Source organism: Hemicordylus capensis, chromosome 5, assembly GCF_027244095.1.
Source record: "Hemicordylus capensis ecotype Gifberg chromosome 5, rHemCap1.1.pri, whole genome shotgun sequence".
Taxonomy (NCBI): Eukaryota; Metazoa; Chordata; class Lepidosauria; order Squamata; family Cordylidae; genus Hemicordylus; species Hemicordylus capensis.
In genome coordinates, this window is record NC_069661.1 from 184,193,399 (window position 1) to 184,217,306 (window position 23,908).

The window sequence follows — 23,908 nt, forward strand, 5'->3', positions numbered from 1 at the left end:
AGCACTGCAACTCATCCTTAATTCAAGCTATTATTTAAGTTATTAAATGCAGGTTAAGTTTACAAGTTATTATTAAACCAGAATATAAAACCAGAGATAAATATCACTACTGCATTCTAATTTAATTATGGTTTGTAAACTATGGTTAATCAACAGCTCCAGGTTTGAACAAGCCATGGAACTGTGATTGAATGCAATGTCCATGTCAGAGCTCTGTGCTACAAGTCAGGAGGTAAGAGGAAGGGAAGGGGGAGATGAGCATGTGCAGGAGGGTAGGAAGCCATATCCATTATCACATCAAATAATAGTTTACTGCTTATGTGAACTGGCCCCATATGAGCCACTCAATAAGCTTCTTCAACCAAGCATCTAAACTTGGGATATTTGCCTCTAACCCAGGGTTGCATGCCCCAAGCCCCCTTAGTAGTTCCAGTCTTGGTACCCTGATTATAACCTTCAGTTTTATCCCAGATTAGAGACGAGCAGGGCCCCCAGAAAATGGGGTTATTGATCATGTGTCTACTTATCCAATTTTTCAAGTCCCAGCAGTTGGCCACCAGTCACCATATTTGTTAAAGAGCATGGCGGCTGGAAGGGCTGTGATCTGTGAATGTGCCACTCTACACAGTCCACTCTTTGATCACTTGCTCAAAATGGCTTGGTTGGGGCTTGCCCCACCTCCTTGCCCCTTGTGGCCAATCAGAGGACAGCTGATGATGTCAGGAGGTATTCCCTTCTCCTGACAGTGTAGAGCACACTGGGGAGTGCTCTGAGGTGCTTACTCCCCACCCCCAGTTCCCAGCTGCAGCAATGAAGGATGTAGCCATGGAGTTTGTTGTGGAGCAGGGCTTGCAGAGCCAAGTGGAGGCTCTGCCTTAAATTGTTTAAGTATCTTACCCACCCCAAACCACCCCTACTGATCATATGTAAGAGCCTATTAAGGTTTTTTTGTTGAAGTATGTTTTCCCATCTGAAACATCGTATTTCACAATTAAATCCTGAAGTATTCTCTAGATTACAGCCACTGTCAAGACGTTTTGACTGAAGAAAGTATGTTATGTACATTCAAGAACATTTGTAGCCCAACAAAGTCTGATTCCATATGTTGCTTATGAAATAGGTCCTAAAACAGAAGAGAAGGAATAGGCCCCCTCACCCCAAAAGCAGCTCCAGGGTTACAGTTGACCAAATGTGTCAAAGAAATCAGAGAAAGCTTAATCGTTTAGTCCTTTGCCATATTTGTACATCAGTTACTCAGGTGGGCAAATAATATTGATTTTTTCCCCCAAAGGGTATCTCAAAAGTTAAAAATGGCACAGCACCATTTTTTCCTAACATCAGACTTCACTCATCAAACAGCAAAACATGAAAACATCTATGGCACCTGAAATCATTTAATGCTTTTATAGCAGCAATAAAATCACTTCAGGTGCTTCTGTAGCAACTGTTTTGAAAGCAATAGGCTTCTGGTGGGGAGAAGATCCATCAAAAACAAATCAAACCAATTTTTCCTTCTGCTACAGGAAGTATGTGTAATGAGAAGTTATTAAGACCAAAGCCACGTGCCAGCATTGCCTGAGAACTATATCCCACTGTCCACATATTCCCCAATTCATCAACTGCCTGCCTCACTTCTTCTTGCAAACACTGACAAGACTAAACCATCACCTGACTGCTGATGACATAGGGGAAAGGGTTTGAAAGTCTTAGCTTCTCCAGATTCCTGTCCATTTCAAACAATGCTCATCTGTTTTGGAAACTAAAAGCAGGAGGTGGATCCATAAGCTATTACATATACTTCTACGGTTCACACTCTTTTCTGGACCTGCATTCTAATTCATATAGTAGAAAAGGGCACATGCCCCTCCTTTACATTTTATAATTTGTAGAGATGGATACTCAACACAGAGATCAATTTAATCTGTGCATCCTTTTCTTCCACCATTTTTGCCAGAAAATGCCAGTGCTGGATCTCTCTGCAGAAGTCCATGGTGACTAGGTAACACTGCCTCCCACCTCACCACAGACAAAACTTCAGATCTATCACATTCCAGTTTTCATAGCAGCAATCCTACCTTATCATTCCCTACCATCTTTCTATTCTTAAGAGGGGTAAAAGTGAGGTAGAAACGGTACTTTGGGCTCTTTAACAAGGAATAAATACATCATGAATGACATTATGGTTCATGTGAATATTACCAGGATAGTGAACTTTCCCTCTCTATCCATAAAGATGAGGGTTTTATGCTTTCCCATTAGAAAGTAGGGCAGAGGAAAACTCATGACATCTTCATTTGCCATTAACAAACTTGGGGTAAAGTATATGGGAGAGCTAGTTCACACATACATACAAGAGCATACAGGCAAACTCTCTGCAGAGTATCCATGAGGGTTCTGTTCTCCGTTACAACCACAGATAACAGAACCATGGATACTGAGTCATTGAGTCAATGGAACTCAGGGGGTTATTTATTTTATTTATTAGGTTTCTATACCGCCCTTCCAAAAATGGCTCAGGGCGGTTTTGTTCCTGGAAGCTGCAGAAACTGGGAGAGCGCCAAAAAGGGGCCCTCAAAAACCGCCCTGAGCCATTTTTGGAAGGGCGGTATAGAAATCAAATCAAATCAAATCAAATCAATGTGGAAAAGTGCCCTACCATGCTCCACAATTTCCAGATGTCCAGCAATCCTCTCCCACCCTGCCTACAGTCCTAAATCTGGGTGTTTTTTTCCATTTAAAAATTATGGGGTTTTTAAAAATTATTTTTAGACAAAATGAGCCACAATACAACTTCTCTACTCAAAATAGTGGCCAGAAATTACCTGGAAGTTCATTTCTGGCCACCCCAAAACTGCAGATACACAGAATTAACCCTTTTTGACCTTTTTTTTAGTGTATACTGAGATCGGGTGTAAATTACCCAACCACGGATACGCAAAACTATGGATGTTGGATCCACAAATGGCAAGGTTCACCTGTAATCCATGTAGTATGGCTCTTGCTCTTGATAACCCATATAGACTTCCCAATAACAGGACACAGTCAAAACCTTCCCTTTTATATTGCAGTATCTGTGCAAAGTTTTTATTATCAAGTCCGACCATGGTCAAGGATTCCATACAAATTAGCCAACTAAAGCTGAATCAAAATAAGCTGAGGTCCCACCACATGTTAGGAGAAACACATGGTTAATGATTTCATGCTTTCTTTTTGTAACATAAAAATAAGTCGTAGAGAGAAGATCCAGATTGAAACTGTAGTGTGGGAGGAAGAGAACAATTATCCTTTTTCCTCCTGCACAGCAGTCCAGATCCAGACTGAGGAGACCTCCCCACATGCTGCTTTCTTGATCTAGATCAGTCCTTACCCCAATGACTGTGATTTATATATTCTCAGCACAACAGTGTTAAGCACATGCCTCTCATCATGTATCATCTGGGTGATATGGTTAGGCCTCGCCTGGTCATTCTAATTAGTATCATGGAGGTGTTGTCTTCCTTCATGGGGGATGCAATGTAAGGGAAATGGACAGGAATTCCTTTTTTCATGGACTTTCTTTGAAATGGAAGCCTGGCAATTACCATTCACTCCCACACTCTGCTAGTACCTCACAGAGACTGAGAAGAAAGCCGATACAGTTGTACACCTTTCTGTTTTTAGAAGATGCCATTTCATTCAAATATTTTCAATGCCATCTCAGATAAGAAGGTCCCTGTATATAAGGAGATCTGTCTGCATATCCAGATATAGTTTCTTGAACATGACAAGCTCTTCTCTGGATATTAAAAATAAATACCAGTAAGCCATAAGAGCCAGAGTCTGAGTTCATCAGGGGAAAGCTGGAATGAACACAGCCCCACTGGTGTAAAGTGTGTGCACAGGACTGTTTGGATAAATCAGTAATAGTCAGACTCTGTGGGAGACTTTGAAAAACAGAAAGGAGGCATGTTAAAGGATTTTCTCTGTCTCTATTTGAAATGCATCAGAAGTTCATGTCAGCCACTCAGCAGATCCTTATTTAGAGGCAGGCCTGCCAGCTTGGGCACAGTGTGTCAGGGTGCATCAGTGTGTTCAGAAAAGTGATTTATTGTGGCAGAACGAAGTCTAATTATGTGCATAGCTTACCGTTTTTCAGCAGAGAAGAACCCAATTGACTGAAAGGAGATTTATTTTTTGTTACTGGTGTTTGCTTACATGTTCCCTTTGTTTCTTCTTAAATTCCATTTTAAAAAAGAAACCCGTTCCACCTGTCTTATCATAGTCAAATGATGGGCATTGCATTACAAGGGCCCCACAAAATGTCATTTAGACCAAAAGATATCTAATCTTCACACTCCACATTTCAAATGCAAAGCATTATATTTTACATGTGATAAGTGTTCCTTGACTTCAAAGACACATAATGGCACCTGAGGGAAGTTAGCCCCTCCCTCTTTTCACAGCTTATGTCTCTCCTTCCAGGCACTTTTCTCCCAGCTGCACTCACTTCTGGAATTGGAAGTTAAACGGATAAAAGCTATTTGGATAGGTATTACAGAGGGGTAAGCCATAGGATGAGAGAGGATTCTGCTCCCCTCACCTGCACTTGCATTCTAGCCATCCATGCATCTTCTGCACTTAAAATCTGCAGCCCTCACTCCTGCTTTATATGCGATTGGGCAGTGCCAGGTTTAAATGAACATAGGAAGCTGCCATATACTGAGTCAGACCATTGGTCTATCTAGCTCAGTATTTTCTTCACAGACTGGCAGCGGCTTCTCCAAGGTTGCAGGCAGGAATCTCTCTCAGCCCTAGATGCTGCCAGGGAGGGAACTTGAAACCTTCTGCTCTTCCCAGAGCGGCTCCATCCCCTGAGGGAATTCTCTTAGTGCTCACACTTCTAGTCTCCCTTTCATATGCAACCAGGGTGGACCCTGCTTAGCTTAAGGGGACAAGTCATGCTTGCTACCACAAGACCAGCTCTCCTCCAAAAAAAATTTTCTTCTTCTTCTTGTCACCATCTTTCTTTTCTTCTTCTTCATCAGAACCAACATCCTCAATCTCTGGCTTATCTTCAGCTTTTTCCCCCCTTTCCTCCTTCTCTTCCTCCTTTTCCTCTACTCCTATGTTCCTATGCTCCTTCCTATGTTCCTATGAAAAGATCTGCAAGAGGCATGTTTAGCTTTAGTCTGTGTGGCACACTATAGGGAAGTGAATTTTGCAGTTTATTAGTAATTCCTTTATATATTTAACACATACTTTGACCCAGGGTTTTTTAAATTAAATAGCAACTACAAACCTGACTAGGATCTAGACCATGATACCATCAAGTGGTATTTAACCTTTTCACGTCACACCATTTGCTGATGAAATGTGTGCCCCTGAACATGTTTTGGCCCCAGGAGGGAAGTTTCCAATGAATACCAAATTTCTATAATCTTCTGTGCAAAAAACCTAAAGAATTGCAGCCAAAATTTCTGTCTATATTTAGGACTTGCACTGAATTTGAAAAACTGAAATTTGAAGTGGCTTGCAGGGTTCCGCCAAGAAGAAATTTCTGAGAATCTAAGGAAAGCTGAATGAATAAAATAAGTGAAATGTCTCAGGGAGTTTCTGCATATGCTATGAAAGAGAGGACATTGCCTTGTTGGCAATTTAATTTCAGTTAGATTTTGAAGTAAATTATTTCCATTTATTGGAAACAATTTGGTTTTGCTTCAATTCTACCTGAAGAAATCCACATTGACTTTTGCTGAAAAGCAATGGAACAGATGTTCTGCAGATTTCTTTGGATCTGGATTGGAATTCAGTAGATCCACATCCAGAGTATAAGTTTTAAAATATTAGCAGTCTTAGCACAATAAATGGTATAACAAGATTTGACGTGAATGCAGGAGTTGGTTTAGAGCAAAAGGGTGAAAATATAATGTGCCTGTAGAAGGCTAATTGATGGAAGAAGGGAAGATTTATGAAGATGAGCAACCAATTTCATGGAAAACATGGCATATCTGAATATCAGCTCCATGTTTTCAGAGTAAGATTCTGAATTATCAGTATGACAAGTGAATTCAGCTTTTACACATTTAGACAGTAGCACTACTTTACTTCAAGGAACGTTCCCAAAGATCAATTTTCCCAGAAAGCCTTGAGCTGCTTGAAGAATACCATGTCAATTTCAAACCCTTCTGAATTAAACATTTATTTTAAAATGTTTAATTGACATTTTTCTTGGCTTGGTGAGGAGGTACTATTTGCTCCTACCTTTAGGCTAACTGAAGAACAGACTAGAAGTTATGTGGGAGTTCTGTGACTGGAATTCTCAGTGTCTTTTTCTTTTCCAAAAGGCAGACATGGGTAGCTGCTTTGGGTCTGGGCCATGGCACAAGACAGGAAAGATATATCTCTTCTCCCCACGCACTGTAGTTCCCAATCCAAATCCATCCCAGAAGCGGCTATTTGCCACAGAGGAGGAAATTTATGAACACAGAATGGTTTGAGGTTGGTTTTTGGTGGGGGTGGGGGTGGGGGGTTGGAAAAGCAGTATGATAGATAGATAGATAGATAGATAGATAGATAATATCATCATGGTTTAATTATTTATTTAATACATTTCTATACCACCTCATACAAAAAGGTCCCTGGGTGATTCACAAACTAAAAATAACCATTAAAACATTAATAAGATTAAAACAATTTAAAATACAAATAAAAAACTCTAAAACCCAAAGTTTTAAAACTATAAACTAAAAGCCTGGCTGCTAAACAGGTATGTTTTCAGGTCCTTCTTAAAAATATTTAGAGAAGGGGAAACTCTAATTTCATTAGGAAACACATTCCAGAGTCCTGGGACAACAATAGAAAAGGCCCGGTTTTGAACCTCCACCAACTGAGCAGGTGGCCACGGCAACCAGACCTCCCCCGACGATATTAATAGGTGGCAGGGTTGATGAATCAGAAAGTGTTCTCTTAAATACCTCTGACCTGAGCCATTTAGGGCTTTATAGGTAATGAGCAGCAACTTGTATTTTGCCCAGAAACATATTGGCAGCCAGTGTAGTTCTTTTAAAATGAGTGTAATATGATCTCTTTGGATAACTCCAGAGACCAACCTGGGTGCTGCATTCTGTACTAACTGTAGTCTCCGAATTACGTACAAAGGCAACCCAATGTAGAACGCATTACAGTAGTCAAATCTGGATGTTACCAGCATATGCACCACTGTTTTGAGGTCATTTATCTCCAGAAATGGATGTAGCTGGCATATCAGCCACTGCCTCAACCTGAGAGATCAGGGAGAAGTTTGGGTCCAGAAGTACTCCCAGACTATGTACCTGCTCTTTACAGGGGAGTGTGAACCTGTCCAGAACAGGCATATCTAAGTCTCAACCTCCCACATGAATACCTCTGTCTTGCTTGGATAAGTCTCAGTTTTTTCTCCTTCATCCAGCCCATTACCTCCTCCAGGCAGCCATTTAGGGAAGTTAGGCCATTTCCTGATAAAGTTGACATGGAGAAATAGATTTGAGTGTCATCAGGATATTGATAACAACCTGCACTAAATCCCCTGATGATCTCTCCCAGCGGTTTCACGTAGATGTTAAAAAGCATTGGAGACAGTATGGAGCCTTGTGGCACTCCATATCGAAGCTCTTCTTGTTTTGAAGAGCAACAGTAACCAAGCGGCACCATCTGGAACCTGCCCAAGAGGTAGGAGTGGAACCACTGCAAAGCAGTACCTCCCACTCCCAACCCCTTCAGGCACCCCAGAAGGATACCATGGTCAATGGTATCGAAAGCCACTGAAAGATACAAAAGGATCAACAGAGTCACACTCCCCCGTCGATTCCTAATTGAAGATCATCCAACAGGCTGACCAAGGCTGTCTCAACCCCATAGCCTGTCCAAAAACTTGTTTGAAATGGGTCCAGATAATCTGCTTCCTCCAAGACTGCCTGGAGCTGGGATGCCACCAACCTCTCAATCACCTTGCCCAACCATGGGAGCTTGGCCTATAATTGCCTAATTCTGAGAAATCCAGTGCAGGTTTCTTCGAGAGTGGTCTAATAATTGCCTCCTTGAGACAAGGAGACATTCTGCCCTCCCTCAGAGAAGCACTAGTTACCTTAACAAGACCCTCTCTAATAACCTCCCTGCTAGATCATATAAGCCATGTTGGGCAAGAGTCAAGAGGACTGGTGGTAAGGCAAAGTGTCCCAAGTAGCTTGTCCACATCCTCAGGAGTCACAAACTGAAATTGATCCAATCTAACCACACAGGAGGAGCTGCTGGACACTTCCACAGTAGACTCTGCAGTAACTGTAGAGCCTAGTTCAGCTCAAATACAAGCATTTTATCTGCAAAAAAAACCCCTACAACTCATTAAAAACATCACAACGGGTAACTGATGGATCCAAATACTTATTCAAGGGAGAAGGGGCATGTACTAATCATCTCACAACCCTAGACAACTCCATTGGACATGAGCTTGCAGAAGCAATGCGGGCAGAAAAGAACTGCTTATTTGCTGCACACATTGCCAGAGCATAGATTGTGCTCTGCGATGTGATCTGCCAGATTCAAACTAAGTCTTTCTCCATTTTCTCTCTAGCCATCTACCTTGCTGCTTCAGCCCCCATACTTCTTCCGTATACCAAGGGGCTAACTTAGAAGCAGGTTGGAGAGAGTGCTTAGCAGCAGTCATGTCTACAATCCTATTGGATTCAATAGCTCTAGTAAGTTCATCATTCCAAGTCTGAACCAAGGCATCAACAGAATTGCTGTAAGAACCAACCTTAAAAGCCTTCCAAGGCTTCTTGGAATCCTATTGGATTCAATAGTCTTTTGGGGTGGACCATCCTAATAGGTCCTTCACCCCTGCAGAGGAGGGTTGAGTCTGCAAGTCCAACCTTAACCAGATGGTGGTCCGTCCATGACAATGGAGAAATCACATGAATCCCACCCATGGAACACCATCCTGATCAGAGCAAAACACCAAATTGAGAGTGTGACCAGCAATGTGCATTGGTTCCGAGACCACTTGGGATAGGCCCATATTTTTCATGGCTGCTATGAACTCCTGAGCTGATCCTGACAAATTGGTTCTAAAGTGAACATTAAAGTCCTTCAGAACTACTAGTCTGGGAGACTCCAACGCCAATTCCACAACCAAGTCAGTCAGCTCAGTTAGAGATTCTGTTGAGCAGTGGGATGAATGGTACACCAAAAGAAGTCCCAGTCTATCCAGACGTAGGAGACCATACATTCAATGTAGGCCAATTCACTGACAGGAACCCTGGTAAGGGAGATAATATTCTTATAGACCACAGCCATTTCTCACCCCAGCCCATGTCCTCTCACCTGCCTCACAACAGAGTATCCTGCTGGGAGAAGCTGGGCCCAAAGTGGACCACTAGCTTCTCCCATCCAGGGTCTCTGTAATACATAACAGCTCAGCTCCATCATCCACAATCAAATCATGGATGATTTCTGTTTTGTTTTAAACTGAACTGGCATTACAAAGGAGCAAGGTGAGGTTCTGTGGGAGTTTGGTACCGCTTCCCAAGGTCAGAGAGCTGGCAGTGAAGCTAGAAGGGAAATTAAATTTCTGATCTCCCTTCCCCTATAATAGCCTGCTACCCTGCCAACACCACATCTTCCTCTATTCCCCAGCACCACTGGAATCGGCCCAGGGACAGGGAGCATGCTCCCTCAACTCCAGATACATCAAAACACATACCTCCATAAAATCTAGCAAATAAAGAGAGAAGTTTTTAAAGCAACAGCATGGCTTGCCCCAGCCGTCTGCTCCACCCCTTAAACCCACCCCCAAAGTCTGGCCCTCTTTGGCAGCCGGCTTCAGCAGTCGCCTAGAGATGTCCTGCCCAGCAGCCCACCACCAACTGAGCCCTTGGCATAGCCCTCACCTTTATAGATGTAATAGCTGCCAGCCCCTCCTTCTAGCATTAGACCTAGGTGAAAAGTTTGTTACAATTAGCCAAAAGAAAGGAAGCAGCCCACAACGTAATGACAAAATGCACAGCAGAAACAAGCACAGCAGAATCCATTCTCCAGCAGATCTCACAAGTGTCCTTGGCTGTCTGCAGATGAGAAACCAACAAGATAAAATGGGGGAAAGTGGCTCTCAACACTGCTGCTTGTAACGAGTTCTTCAACTAGAGAGTTTTCCTAAGGCCAGCTTTTCATCTCATTCTTGCAGCTCTAGCCTATACATGTTCACTTGAAAGGAAGTTCCACTGAGATTAATGAGACTTATGCCCAAGCAGACTTGCATAGAATTGCAACCTTGCTTAATTCATGGAGGAAGAGCTTTCACTTTCCAGAGTCCTCCACATAGCCACCTTCTAGGCGTTATAGACAGGCATCCACAAAAAGATGGTATATGAGCTGTCAGTGAAAGCAGGTACAAAAGACTCTACGGACATTAAAAAATGATTGGAGCTGTAATTCTGTTTGAAACATGGAAGGAAGACCTTGACTGCAAACAATGCTAAATGCTGCTGTTCACCTTTTATCAAAAGTAGGATACAGAAAGAATATATTATAGTTTGTTATCCATAATATCTACCGATTAGCTTCCAGATTCAATGTGATGAGCTGATTATTATCTTTAATTAAGGAGTCCCTTAATTGCGTGAGTGGGTGTGTAGTGGGGTGATTTAGCTGAACACCCCCTCATGTGATTAAGAGGCATCCTGAATTAACACCTCAAGAGTGTGTCAGGACATCCTCCTGTGAGTCAGGGTGGGTGCACCCTTGGCGTGTCACTGACTTTATTGCATGTGCCAGGTGGCACTTGTCCAAACCGACCCTTCATCAATATTCTGGTAATGTCTGAAACGAGTCAAAACAGAAGTAACCTCTTGGGTACTCTAGCCATGGAAGACAGCCTGACAACTGCACACAAAATTGCAGTGGAAATCTTATTTCAATTGTAAAAGAACACAAAGGAGAAGTCCTTGGAATCCTCTTCTCTCCTGCACTTTACCTCCCTTTAATCCAAACCTCCAAATAATTTTATCAATTTCTTTCTGGTATCCGGAGACAGGGAAAGATAAAAGGGGCTGGAGCAATCAATCAGTCTGTGGCTGGAGCAAACTGTGCACAAGTAAGGTGTGTGAAGAGGAGGGTTCAGTGCCCCCTTCACAAACTACCTTTTATTGTTAAAAAATAACACCCACCTCACCATTTTATATCTAAATAGCGAAGACACATGAAGAGAAGAGTCTGTTGTATCTTGGCCATTCAAAATGGATTTTGAATTAACTATAGGGACTGCATACCATTCAAATCCCAGAGGGGGAGGGACGACAGTTCAGGGTAGAGTCTGCTTTATATGTGGTTAAATTCCTGGCAGTGGTAAAGCACATGCTTTGCAGATTAAAATTCTGGTATAAAATGGGGAAAGACCAGTCTAAATGCTGGAGAACTGCTGCCAGTCAGTATATACAATACTGAACTAGATGAACCAATGGTCTGATGATTTCATATGTTCACAGTTCTTCATATGTCCACAGCTCTGACAACAATTGTAGCCACTTATGATGGCAGGACAGTTAATGAACAAAATTCTCAATGACTAAAAATATAGAAATTAAAGCCAAACGACAGAGCTGTGGAACTTCACAGCTCGGGGGAAAATAAATAATGTAACCAAATCACATTATGTACAGTCACTCCTAATATGCCTCCAGCAAACTGTCCTTCTCCTGATCATTCACATCTACTCATGCTTCTGCAATAGTGATCAAATAAGCATTCTGCTGCTTAGTAAAGAAACCAATGATGATGATATAACACAGGGAGGCAGATCTCACGATCCGTGAGACCCGCTTTTTCCCAAACTGCAGGGAGAGCGGGCTAAGCCTGCTCTCCCCACAAATGAGTGCGGAGGGAGCCCTGGACGGCTGGATTGGCTGCCCACATGATTGCCGGCTTTGTGACGGAGCCGATGGGGGCTGGGGAGCTTGAGGGCTGCACAGCCCCCGGAAGCCCCAGTATGCCCTGCGCGAGTGCGCAGGGCATACTGGGGAGACCCCTGGAGTCGGCTTTTCACCTCTCCTCCGGGGGTCTACTCATGAGTAGGCACGGCACGAAGACACACCGCGGTTACTCACGATCTAGGAAACGAGGTTTGCAGAGCGCTCGCTCCGCAAATCTGGTTTGGGGGCAGGGGTTCTTGAGCGAGTTACCCGCTCTAGAACCACCAGGCTGGCAGCTGAGCCTGGTGGTTCTGACGATTGGGAAAAATCGGGCTAGCTTTCCTAGACCGACTTTTCCCAATCGTGGGAATAGCCCCAGGGTATCTCTCTGAAATCAGCAGGATGTTGACTGAACTTTTGACTTTATTTCAAAGCAAATGTGTAGTTGGTTTCTTTACTAAGCAGCAGAATGCTTATTTGATCACTATTGCAGAAGCATGAGTATGTGAATGAACAGGATGGTTCTCAATAGACTGCCAGCATTGATAGCTCTGTTTTTCAGCTATACTCTGTCCCATCTTTGCCTTTGTTATCTTTTCTCTCTGTCTGTGTTTTTTTCTTTTAGTATTGCTATTTTTAGGTTTATTATTTGGATCTCCTGCTCTTTTTCTTTCTGCTAAACGTCTATTGCTTCTTTTCATTTTTTTTTAAATTTTTATTGCAAGCTACTGGTTTTTTTCCCCTCCAGGGCCTCTAATTTTTGTCTTCACTCTTATTTATTTGCTGTCTTGTGTTTTCTAGTTTCACTGTTGCTCTTTTTCTTCTTTTCCATGCATACAATGTTCGTGTTAGACCTTTAAAGGTGTGACTGCAAAGAAAATTTCCCTTTCAGCTTCACTTGCAAGATCTGTGTGATATGATGATATGTGATATTGGGTGAATCTAACATACCGTGGCAGATTTGTGTGACATTAAGCATGGTGCCTCTTCTCCAGCAGCACTAACATTACCCAGTTAAAGGTTTCACTATACAAAAATGACTTTATAGACTGCACTTGGTCTTGTGTAAGTAATCCTACAATAATGTCCATGTCCAGAAATATTGACTCTTATACATTTTGCACAAATCATTTATCACACATCACACTTTGCTGCAAAAATTGGATTTTTTTTCTTCCTAGCCTACTGCTAAAACAAACAAACAAAAACAAACAAAACCTCACATTTTAAAAAGAAACAACATGGAGCAAACACACAATGCTATTTTCCTTTTATTTTGGCCAACCTACCCCAAATAGATAGATAGATAGATAGATAGATAGATAGATAGATAGATAGATAGATAGATAGACAGAGATGTAGCGGAGCCAATCAAACAGTGGCCGCCCTGCCCGGCAGCCTCAACAGTGACGTCACACACACACACAGGAGAGAGAGCACCGAGTGAGCTTTCCCCCTCTCATTTCAAGCAGTGTTTACTGCCCGATAGGGGTGAGTCCGAACCGGTCCAGCGGCCATTCTAAGGAATGGCCGAACTGCCAGACCGGTTTGGCCCTTGCTGGTCCGGGTCCAGGTGGGGGGTATAACTTTAAGGGCGGGAGGGCTTTCTTACCCCTCCCGCCTCTTCACCCCCTCCAGCGCCCGTATTTAACTGAATAACGGGGCGCTGGAAACCAGCCGCCCCCACCGCCGCTGCCGCCACCCCCCCTGAGCAGATTCACATACAAAAGTGCCCATGCCCCTGCCGCCGTCGCCCGCCCGCCCGCCAGCCAGCCAGCCAGCCCTCCCTCCCTCCCTCCCTCCCAGCTGCCCGCCCGAGTCCTTACCCAAAGCTGCAGGAGAAAACGAGAGGAGCTCCCGGACAGAGCTCCTCTCCTTAGAAAGGCCTGCTGCAGAATGAAGGCGCTTTGCGTGCGCGCGCAAAGCGCCTTCATTCTGCAGCAGGCCTTTCTAAGGAGAGGAGCTCTGTCCGGGAGCTCCTCTCGTTTTCTCCTGCAGCTTTGGGCAAGGACTCGGGCGGGCAGCTGGGAGGGAGGGAGGGAGGGCTGGCTGGCTGGCAGGTGGGCGGGCGACGGCGGCAGGGGCATGGGCACTTTTGTATGTGAATCTGCTCAGGGGGGGCGGCGGCGGCGGCAGCGGCGGCTGGTTTCCAGCACCCCGTTATTCAGTTAAATACAGGCGCTGGAGGGGGTGAAGAGGCGAGAGGGGTAAGAAAGCCCTCCCGCCCTAAAAGAAAGGGCCCCCCTTCGGTGCCAGTCCAGACTGGTCCGGACCGTGCACATCTCTACTGCCCGACAGCATTTATTTCCCTTCATCTCCCGAAGAAGGGAAATAAAGGCTGCCTGAAATGAGAAGGGGAGAGCTTGCTCAGGCTATCCCAATCCCAGGCCACGCCCACATGCATGTGATGTCACATGCAAAGGGGGAATGGCCTGGGATTGGGATAGGTCGAGCGAGCTCTCCTCATTTCAGGCAGGCTTTCTTTTCCTTCTTTTCCCTCGTTGGAGGAAGAAGAAGGGAAATAAAAGCTGTCAGGGAGCAAGTGCTGCCTGGAAATGAGATAGAGAGGACTGGGGCAGGCCTTCTGGTAATCAGGCCATGCTCCCTTTGCACGTGACATCATGTGCAACAGGGGCTCCAGTGGCCCTTTTCATTGGTAGCCCAGGTTCTTTGAACCCATTTGCTAAATGGTGGCTCTGCCCCTGATAGATATCCTGTCTGGCTACCAAGCAACCATTCTCAAGGCAAGTTTTCTAGGTTTTGTATATAAACAGGCAGCAAGTGAAAAAGGGCCCATGATTACATATATTGATTTCAAATCTGGTGGTGAAGCAGGAATACTTCATAACCCAACTATTACAGGAAGGAAACTCTCTCTCTCTCTCTCTCTCTCTCTCTCTCTCTCTCTCTCTCACACTCACACACACACACACACACACACACACACACACACACACACACCCCTCTTGATTAAGGGTCTAGTATTGTAGCCTTGCAGGTGAGAAAGATTGAGATCTGGATGCATTCACAAGTGATATTAAGAACAGCTTTCTTTCTGCAACATGGTGTTTTGTCTCCCCCCCTCCCCTGCTTACTTTCATTTCATCATCAGAAGTATTTCTGGCTCAGCTGCATTTCAGTCAAACAGACTGACTTTACTGAAATAGAAAGCTCTTCTTTAAGACCATCTGTGACTACTTAGAGCAGTCACAGTCTAAGTACATAGTAGACTTTGTTACAGCTGTGGTGATACCTTTGTAGCTAAATGTTTCCATGCACTGATCCACACCATAGATTAGTAGAACCTTCTAGAGCTGGGGTGGGGGGGGGCGCATTGCCTGTTCCCTTGGACTCTGATAGTTGAAGTGGCAATGTTCATCAGAGAATGCATTCCCAAACAGGTGCAACATTAATTAAAGCTTTATTTTTTTAAAAAAAAACTCTGCATAAAACAGATTGCAGTATTATGCAAACTTATCTAGACTCCAACCAAATAAGAACATAACAGCCCTGCTGGATCAGGCCCAAGTCCCATCTAGTCCAGCATCCTGTTTCACACAATGGCCCACCAGATGCCTCTGGAAGCCTGAGGGCATGCCCTCTCTCCTTCTGTTACTCCCCCGCAACTTGTATTTATTTCTAAGTATACATGCTGCACATCTGTCATGGTCATTCTGCAAAACTAAGCTATGATAAAAAGTTTCCATTTATGATCCTTACAGTTGTGTGAGTTGATTCTATCTATGGGCAGGGCTTGAGATCAGCAGACATTATAACTGGGGCAGGAGGAGGTCACTGAGTCACTGGCCCCATTCGCATGTAACACGGAACCGAAGTTGCAGAGGGGCCAGTGACTCAGTGACCTCCTCCTGCCCCAGTTATAAGCTACATCAACTCTTCACAGAGTAGGCTTCCAACTGAGACACAGGATGTGGGTCAAAGGAATTTGAAAGGAATGTGGGGCCTCCCACAGCCGTAGATGACTCCACCCCTCCAGGCAGGTACAAACAAAAACTCTGGAGTTTTCTAGCCCAGGCAAATGCTAGCGCTGGCAAATAACTCACACAGAGACAGACAGCCTAGGACTTATCCCTTAAAGAGAAACCAGCCCCTCAAAATCTCCCCTCCTCCTGTTAGTTAGTTTGAAGGAGGGAAAGGCTAGATGTTGTTCTGTTTAGAAAAGCCTGCTCACCTCCTCAAGCTGTGTTTGCTCTTCACAGAGTAGGCTTCCAACTGACAGAGTAGACTGACAGCCAACTCACAGAGTAGGCTTCCAACATAATGGGCATTGGAAAGATTACACTTTTGCTTGAGTGTCTACATTGCCATCATATTATTTTCTAAGTACAATCATAGTACTTTTAAAAAACATAAATTAGAGATTTATGTCCAAAAGAGTACGACCGAGTCCAATATATTTTGCAGACCACCTCTTCCAGGACCCAATCTGCAATCTCCAGCATATCCAGAGAATATTCTTTTAAGTACATTATACATTAAAAATTAGATAGAATGATATTTTAGTTGCTGTGTTAATACTGCCAACATGCAAAATACTAATTTTGTATTTACTATTCCACAAGGATAATATTGAGAGTGATCTACAGCCCACTTATATTGAAATCAAAATATTTTGGATTGACAAAACTGTGGATCTTCTGGTTTGGGATGTACTATTCACCAAACCACAGCCAGCCAAACTTCATTTACAAGAGAGGGTAGCCCCTCCCTGTTGCTCGGCCTCCAAGGCCGATCTCAGCCAGCTCCATGGCCAGATTGTGGGCAAAGCTTCACTGTGTCAGCCGGGTGGCTGCGATTGGCTACAATTTTGAAGGGGTGAGGGGTGACCCTCCAGCAAAGCAGTCCTTCCAGATCCATCACAAATCTGCTGTCTGGCAATTTACTGCCAGTGGGCTCACACTCTCATGAGAGGGCCAGTCTACAGAGGATATGGCTGTGCTGTGTCCAACCCATTAAAGGGTGATACCCACTCATGGACTGTGAGCTCACAAGTTGAGCTGCCAACTTAACCACCGATGAACCCAATGGGGTCCCGTTTTAGTGGGGCTCCCAACTCTCTTTAGTAAGAAATAGAAAAGATCCTCCACTACGTCCATCTCCCCAGATCTCTCTTAAGACTTGCACTCACCCCAGCGGAGATCCTGACAATCCATGTGCCATTGCCTGGCCGCATGTGCAGCTTTGAGTGGACCAACAGGACATACATTTACACAAATTCAAAACTCCTGGATCCACTCCATCTGTGCTACGTATACAGATACACAGTCACAGGGAATCACGGGAGAGACACTTTCCTCTTCTCCTCCTACCCAGGACAGCAGAAGCAACTGCAACGGCTGCAAGCAAAGGTGCACCTGTGCACAGGTTTGGATGGCCATGAAAGGGGGCTTGTTTCCACGGCAGCTTGGCCACCAATCCTGGGATCAGGAAAGCAATCTCTGGGATACCTCTACCCACCACTTTCCAACACACTGCAGCACAGCACAGTTCTACTTAGAGCACCCATGGCCTGACACTCTTGGGAGTGGGCATAGTCCACATGGGCTATTGAATAGGAGGAGTTATTCCAAAAATTGGATTGATCCTATCCTGCTGGCCTTGCTCATGAGTAAGCCAGGGTTACAAACACCCTACCCCCCAATGGCCTGACACTTCTGTGGGAGTGCTGTCCATGGGAGAAGAGGACACTTTGCCCTCACATAATTTTGGTGATTGTGATTGGCTGTCCTTTCACCTTCCCTTGGATGGATATCAGTTGTGTGTGGGTGTTCCCATGGCCTTTCACTCTCGTGACTGAGCACTGCGCCCCAGTTTGGGTGGCTTCTTCCTCACAGTAGTAGTGCTCTCCCCTGATACTGGGGCACTACTGACCCTGGTGACCAGCCTTGATCATGAGTAAGCCTGGATAGCAAGAACCCCCCAAAGGGTTCTATCTTTCTCACCTGGGTAACTCCATAATCCCTGCTTGTGCCAGCCCCTCAAAACCATAGGAGCATCCCCAAAAATTTTTTTGCTCCCAGGCCGGAGAGGAGGTGCCATGTTCATGCTGGTTATCCCTGCCATGAGGGGGTCCTTTGCTAGGGCATACCTGTTTGCATGGATGGTGTAGACACAGGGGTCGGGCATGGACTTTTAAACCCATTCAAAGTACCTGGCTGGGTATGGCATGGTGCCATATGCAGATCTCACGGCATGGGGATTTCTGGGAGAGGAGAGCCCCAGTTTCCAGCTGCCTTGGGACACTGGCTTTGCCCTTTTGGGCCACGGGCAGGGGCGCACATCCCCACATAGTCATGCAGGCTGACAGGGCACAGGGTTTGACAGCAGCCTGATGGCAGTCCCCAAATCGCTCTCTCAAGAACCCATCCCCATGGCTTTCCTGCATAGAGCATCTTCCCTTGCTCCCTTTTGTATACCACTCTCGTGAGACAGCGGTTCGTGAGATAGTGGGCTATGTCTACAGCATAGAGAAGACCATTCCTGTACATGTATACCACCGCATGCATTTGAAATTAGTGTCCACACAGTTCTTCTCATGAGCAAGACTAGGGAGTAAGGGAAGGGAAGGGGCTGCCCCCCCCCTTTTCCAACCTACATGTGAAAAAATTACAACTTGGCTGCTCCAGGTTCCTTGCTGGATCTGCCTTTTATAACTTAACCCACCCACCCTTGGCATGCCAAATGTTCCCCTCCAGGCATTATGATGGGGTACCCTGCTTATGTTGCCACTAGGAGTGTGGGTGCTTGTGAACATACATGAGTGTTTCTCTCTTCTTAGGGAGCAAAGCACATAACGCGCACCCTGTCATCTCATGCCATCTCCCTACCGCTTGCCAGGTACACAGAGCAAGAGACAGAGTGGGAATTGGGATGCCCCCGTGCGAGTGTGCAGCTTGACAGGCTGACAAGTCCAGGATGGGGCATGGTGGCATCCCTGTAGCCTGGCAGTTGCAAAACTGAATAGCTGACAGGAGGGGTGGGGCTGGTTTTCTGAGAGGCTGCCTGAGAGAAGCACCAATAGCATGGAGCAGCCATGTCCTTAGGTGGGCCTGCACCACCATCTCTACGATTGCGGTTTAAAAAAAAGCACAAAACCACAGTTATAGCTGCGTCAGCAGTCGGACATAATGTTTTGGTGGCAAAACCTCAGTTGTTGGCGGCTAATCTTAGAAATAACAGAAGGTTCATACTGAAGTTTGGCACGGCAAACCAGGGGTAGCTTTATGCCCATAACCGTGGTTTCACATGTTCGGATGTAACGGAGTTACAACCTTGGCCTCTGGTTAGCCATTAAGTCTGAATGCTGCCATAGAAAAGAGTTTTACTGAACAAAATATGAATTCATATTTACCTAAAATTAAATCAAAACTTTATATTGATATGCAGCAACATGGAGACCCTGGAAAGAATGGAAGTAGAATAAAGTAAGTGCCTCCTGTTTTAAGGATATTCACAACAACCCACCTCCACAGCAGCCCCAGGGCTGCCTTTTTTATGTGCAGCAGCCCTGCTGGCTTCCTAATGCCAAGGTTACACTATGCAGGATGTCAGCCAGTCTGACTATTATAACTAACCCACAGGCAAATAAATAACCCCATGCCTCAAAGAATGTTTAGTCGTGGGGACATCCGCCCTCACCAAAATGTTCAAGGTGATTTTGAGATGGAGAATGAAAGCATGCTGGACTGAACAGACCTATGGTCTGACTTAGCAGGGCTTTTCTTTCATTCTTTGTTGTTGTTTTTAAATGTTCTTTTTAATAGAATTCCCAGAATCAAAACTAAGTCAGTCATAAAATAGGTTTCTCAACTGGATTCACATGTCTTTGCCATGTGCTGTGAATTATTTCCTCACTCATCTCAAATAACATCTCAATAGCAGAGCTCCTGCATTGCATGCATAAGGTTCCAAATGCAATTCCTGGCATCTCAAAGAAGGGTTGGGAAAGATGCAGGCCTCTAAAAGCCATTCACAGAGAACTGAAAGAAAAACAAGCAGGCTGGTGATGGTGGTGGCAGTCTCTATGGTCCTCATGAAAACAGTCTCCATGAAAATGATCACCAGGAAAACCTTGCAGCAGAAGAAGTTCCAAGGCCTAAGCCTTCTCCTCCACAGCACCACAGGTGTAAAAGTGGCCCACAGCTACATCTTTTCTCCAGAGCAGCTCCAAGCAGCAGAAAGGACTGAGGTAACTGTCCTACTCACTCCAGCTAAGGTGTTTTGGCTGCTGTTTCTTAAAGTTGTAGCAGAGCAGAGGTAAAACATGTAGAATGGTATGTTCCACTGTCATCCCTACTGCACTGTTTAGAATGAAACAGTATGGAGTGTTGAGAAAAAGTAAAGTTGGCAGCTGAAAAGAAGTGTTTGGGCCTTTTTTATCATTGTGAGCTCAATATATCAATAATGATGAGTTAGGAGACAAATCTGTGGCAGAAGCTCAAGTAACTGAGGTTACACTAGTAATGTTGCCTCTCAGAGACTGGGCAGGAGAGAGTGTCAGAAATATTTCCACCTATCCTGGCATTTTAAAATAAAACTACAAATACAGCTACGTATTCAAAGAAGCAATTCTCATGAGGCCACATGCGGTGACAGCCTCAAGACGAAAGTGTGGGCCTTCCACCTTGCCCCCTGCAGCTGTCAACCCACCTCCTGTCTGCTGCCACCCCCTGTCTTCCCCTCATTAGTCCTTCTCCACTTTCCTGCACTTGCCTCAGCTTTCAGGACATACCCTGTCCTCCAGATGGAACCACTGCTTGCTGTAGCATAGCAGGCCATGTCCTCCATCCTCACCAGCCAATCTGTCTGTTGTCACCATGGCTGAGTCAGCATCAGCTTGCTCGCTCTCCCCCTCTCTTTCTCACTGTCTCTCTGCTCCAGCACCAAATTTGTCTGCTTTATCTTTTCTTTTCTTTTTGATAACAGCTGGGGCTGGCACAGCAGTGGCAGTGAGAAACAGCCTGGCCAGCTAAGTTGAATGCACACTGCCAACTAAGTACTTTCAGAAGGTGAGGTCAGCAAGGGGAAAAGGGGCAGCCTCCAGATCAGGGGAAGGGCTAGCTTGGGTGTGGAGACGGCAAATGGACAAGGCAGCATCAGTGTCAAGCTTGCCTAGGGGGTCAGGCCAGTGAAGGGGGCCAGGGTGACACACCGCGTCTTACTTCAAACAATGAGAGACAACCAGCTGACTCTGGATTAACTAATACAGCATAAACTAAGACTGCAATACTCTGCAAACTTACTCAGAAGTCATACCCACTGAACACGGACAACTTATTTCTGAGTCAATCTGCATAAGAACAAACCACAAACCAACTGTTTAACATGGTATCTCCCACTGTCTCTGTGCAAATGCTACCATAGTAAGACTTTGAGATGTCCCTGTGTGTCACTCACTACAACTATATCTAATTTGGTTCAAATCAGTTAGACAGTCCACAAGTTAGCCCACTTGTGTCAAATGTTCACATGTCCACCACCTTGGACTGGGGTGGATGACATAATCACAAACTATGCCATTGGGGCATCCCTATGTGTCCCTACAGCTGTAGCAAATTTGGTTCAAATCAGCTAGGTCGTTCACAAGTTAGCCTACTTGTGCCTCAAAAGTTTACATGTCTGCCAACCTGAACTGGAGAAGATGACATCATAACAAGCTACACCATTCAGGTGTCCCTATTTGTCCCTACAACTGTACCCAATTTGTTTCATATTGGTTCAGTCGTTGAGAATTTGGGGGATGGGGAGTGGATGCACGGAATGCTGGTTAATCTCATAAGCCTGCTGGAAAGCACGCTAAAAAACACAAACACTCAAACTTTAAAAAAAAAAATCCACAAAACAGCTCACAATTTTTAAAAAAAGCTTATAATGTCTGACCTCGCTTCTCTGCTTGACCTCATTTTTCTGCTAGTCACAGCAGGGCGAGTCAGCCTGGACACATTCAGATATTTTATGTATTCATTTATTAAAATATATTACAACTCTGCTCTAAAACACCAGGCAAAGGAGGAGGTCTAATTGTTTGGTTTGTTTAAAAAAAAAAAATCTGCAAAATAACAAGGCAGCAGAGGACAGAACTAAAATTTCAGAAGCTGTAGTGACACTTGGTGACATTTAAATGCCTATAGAGAAATACTTGAATTTCTTAAAGCATTTTTCCCCAAAAAGGGAAAACAGCATTTTCACAATCAGATTTGTAAAATAAGATCTGGTAAAAGAAGAGAGGAGAGCTGGTCTAGGAGAGGAGAGCTGTGGTAGCAAGCTTGACTTGTCCCCTTAGCTAAGCAGGGTCCACCCTGCTTGAATATGAAAGGGAGACTACATGCATGAGCACTGTAAGATATTCCCCTTAAGGGTGGAGCCGCTCTGGGAAGAGCAGAAAGTTTCAAGTTCCCTCCCTGGCTTCTCCAAGATATTGCTGAGAGAGATTCCTGCCTGCAACCTTGGAGAAGCTGCTGTCAGTCTGTGAAGACAATACTGAGCTAGATGGACCAATAGCCTGATTCAGTATATGGCAGCTTCCCATGTTCCTAGAATATTTTTCAGTGCATTTAATAGAATGGGTAAAACAATTCTCTGAAATATTATCTCCCATTCTAAATAAGGATAATATTGTTTTCCAAGTCTTGTCACAATTTAATCGGCGGGAGGTGGGGGGGGGGCAGGGTGTGCTGAAGTGTGGTTATTTTGCAAAAAATAAAATATATATCCCAGATTGGAACCCAGGATTGGAATTATTTTTTTTAATAACTTCTCATTAAAATAAATTTAGTGGTTTGAACCTTAGCCTTAGGGTAGAGGGAGTGATAGCACACTGCATGAACCTTTTGAACGTTAGCCTTTAGGGTAGAGGGAGTGATAGCACACTGCATGAACCTTTTGGTAGAGAAGCAGCGAAAGAAGCTTTTAAGATCTTCAAGGATTGTATTCAGTAAAGCGAGGGGGGAGAGTGAACAATGTATTTAGAAAAATCTCAATCACCTGTTTTTATTTCCCTTTTTGGTAAAGAGAGTCAGATTGACACTTTGGCTTGCATGACTAGTACATATAACTGCTTCAATAGCAGTCACTTGTATGCATTCTGTAACCAACATGGCAGCCACCTCTTTCTCAGTTGTTCCGCTGTTAGTCCTAGATTGTGAACTTGTTGCCCAGAGGTTGTTCTCAACAACATGACCTACTGGTGACTCTCAGAAAGTGTCACTTGCCATTTTGTAAACACTCTGGGTGACATATTAACACATATACAGAAGAACATTCCGTACACTCAATGGAGGAGGGGCAATTTTTTGTTGTTGTTGTTGATTTCCCCCTGCCCTTTACTGTCCCTTATAATAAGTCCTTGAGGACTGGAGAGCCTTCAGGGAGATATTTAGATATTTTCAGGAGGAACTGAAGCAGCTGAGAGATGGCAAGAATTGGGGGGAAATCACCCTTTCCCCAATTTTGCATGCAAAATGTTCTTCCGTGCATGCAACATTAGACAGTATGCCACCCTCTGTTAGGAGCAACCACATGGATAGATGCCTGTGCCAGCATGAGACCATCTGAAGAATAGGTAGCAACCCCATTGGTAAAGGAGTATATCAGGACCTGTAAGCAGGCTAGAAATATGGGAGCTCCTGAGGAGTAATTAGCTATTACATGTGACCTGATTGACTGAGATGCAGGGGGAATGCTCCTCTCTTAAATTATGCCCCTGGGGAGATGGGTCTGAATTCAGCAAGTACATTCTTATGTTCTTATTTATTTATTTAAAATATTTATAGCCCACCCCTCCAGTACACTACTGCTCAAGGCAGCTTACAACATTAATAAAATAAATTCAATGTAAAATAAAAGATTAACAAAGTTAAACAAGTTAAAAGGCCAAGCTAAACTCATATTTAAAAGTTTTTAAACTTTTTAAAAAAGTTTCAAATTAAAAATTATTAATAAAAAGCTAAAATCTGTTTTTTAAGTTTTTA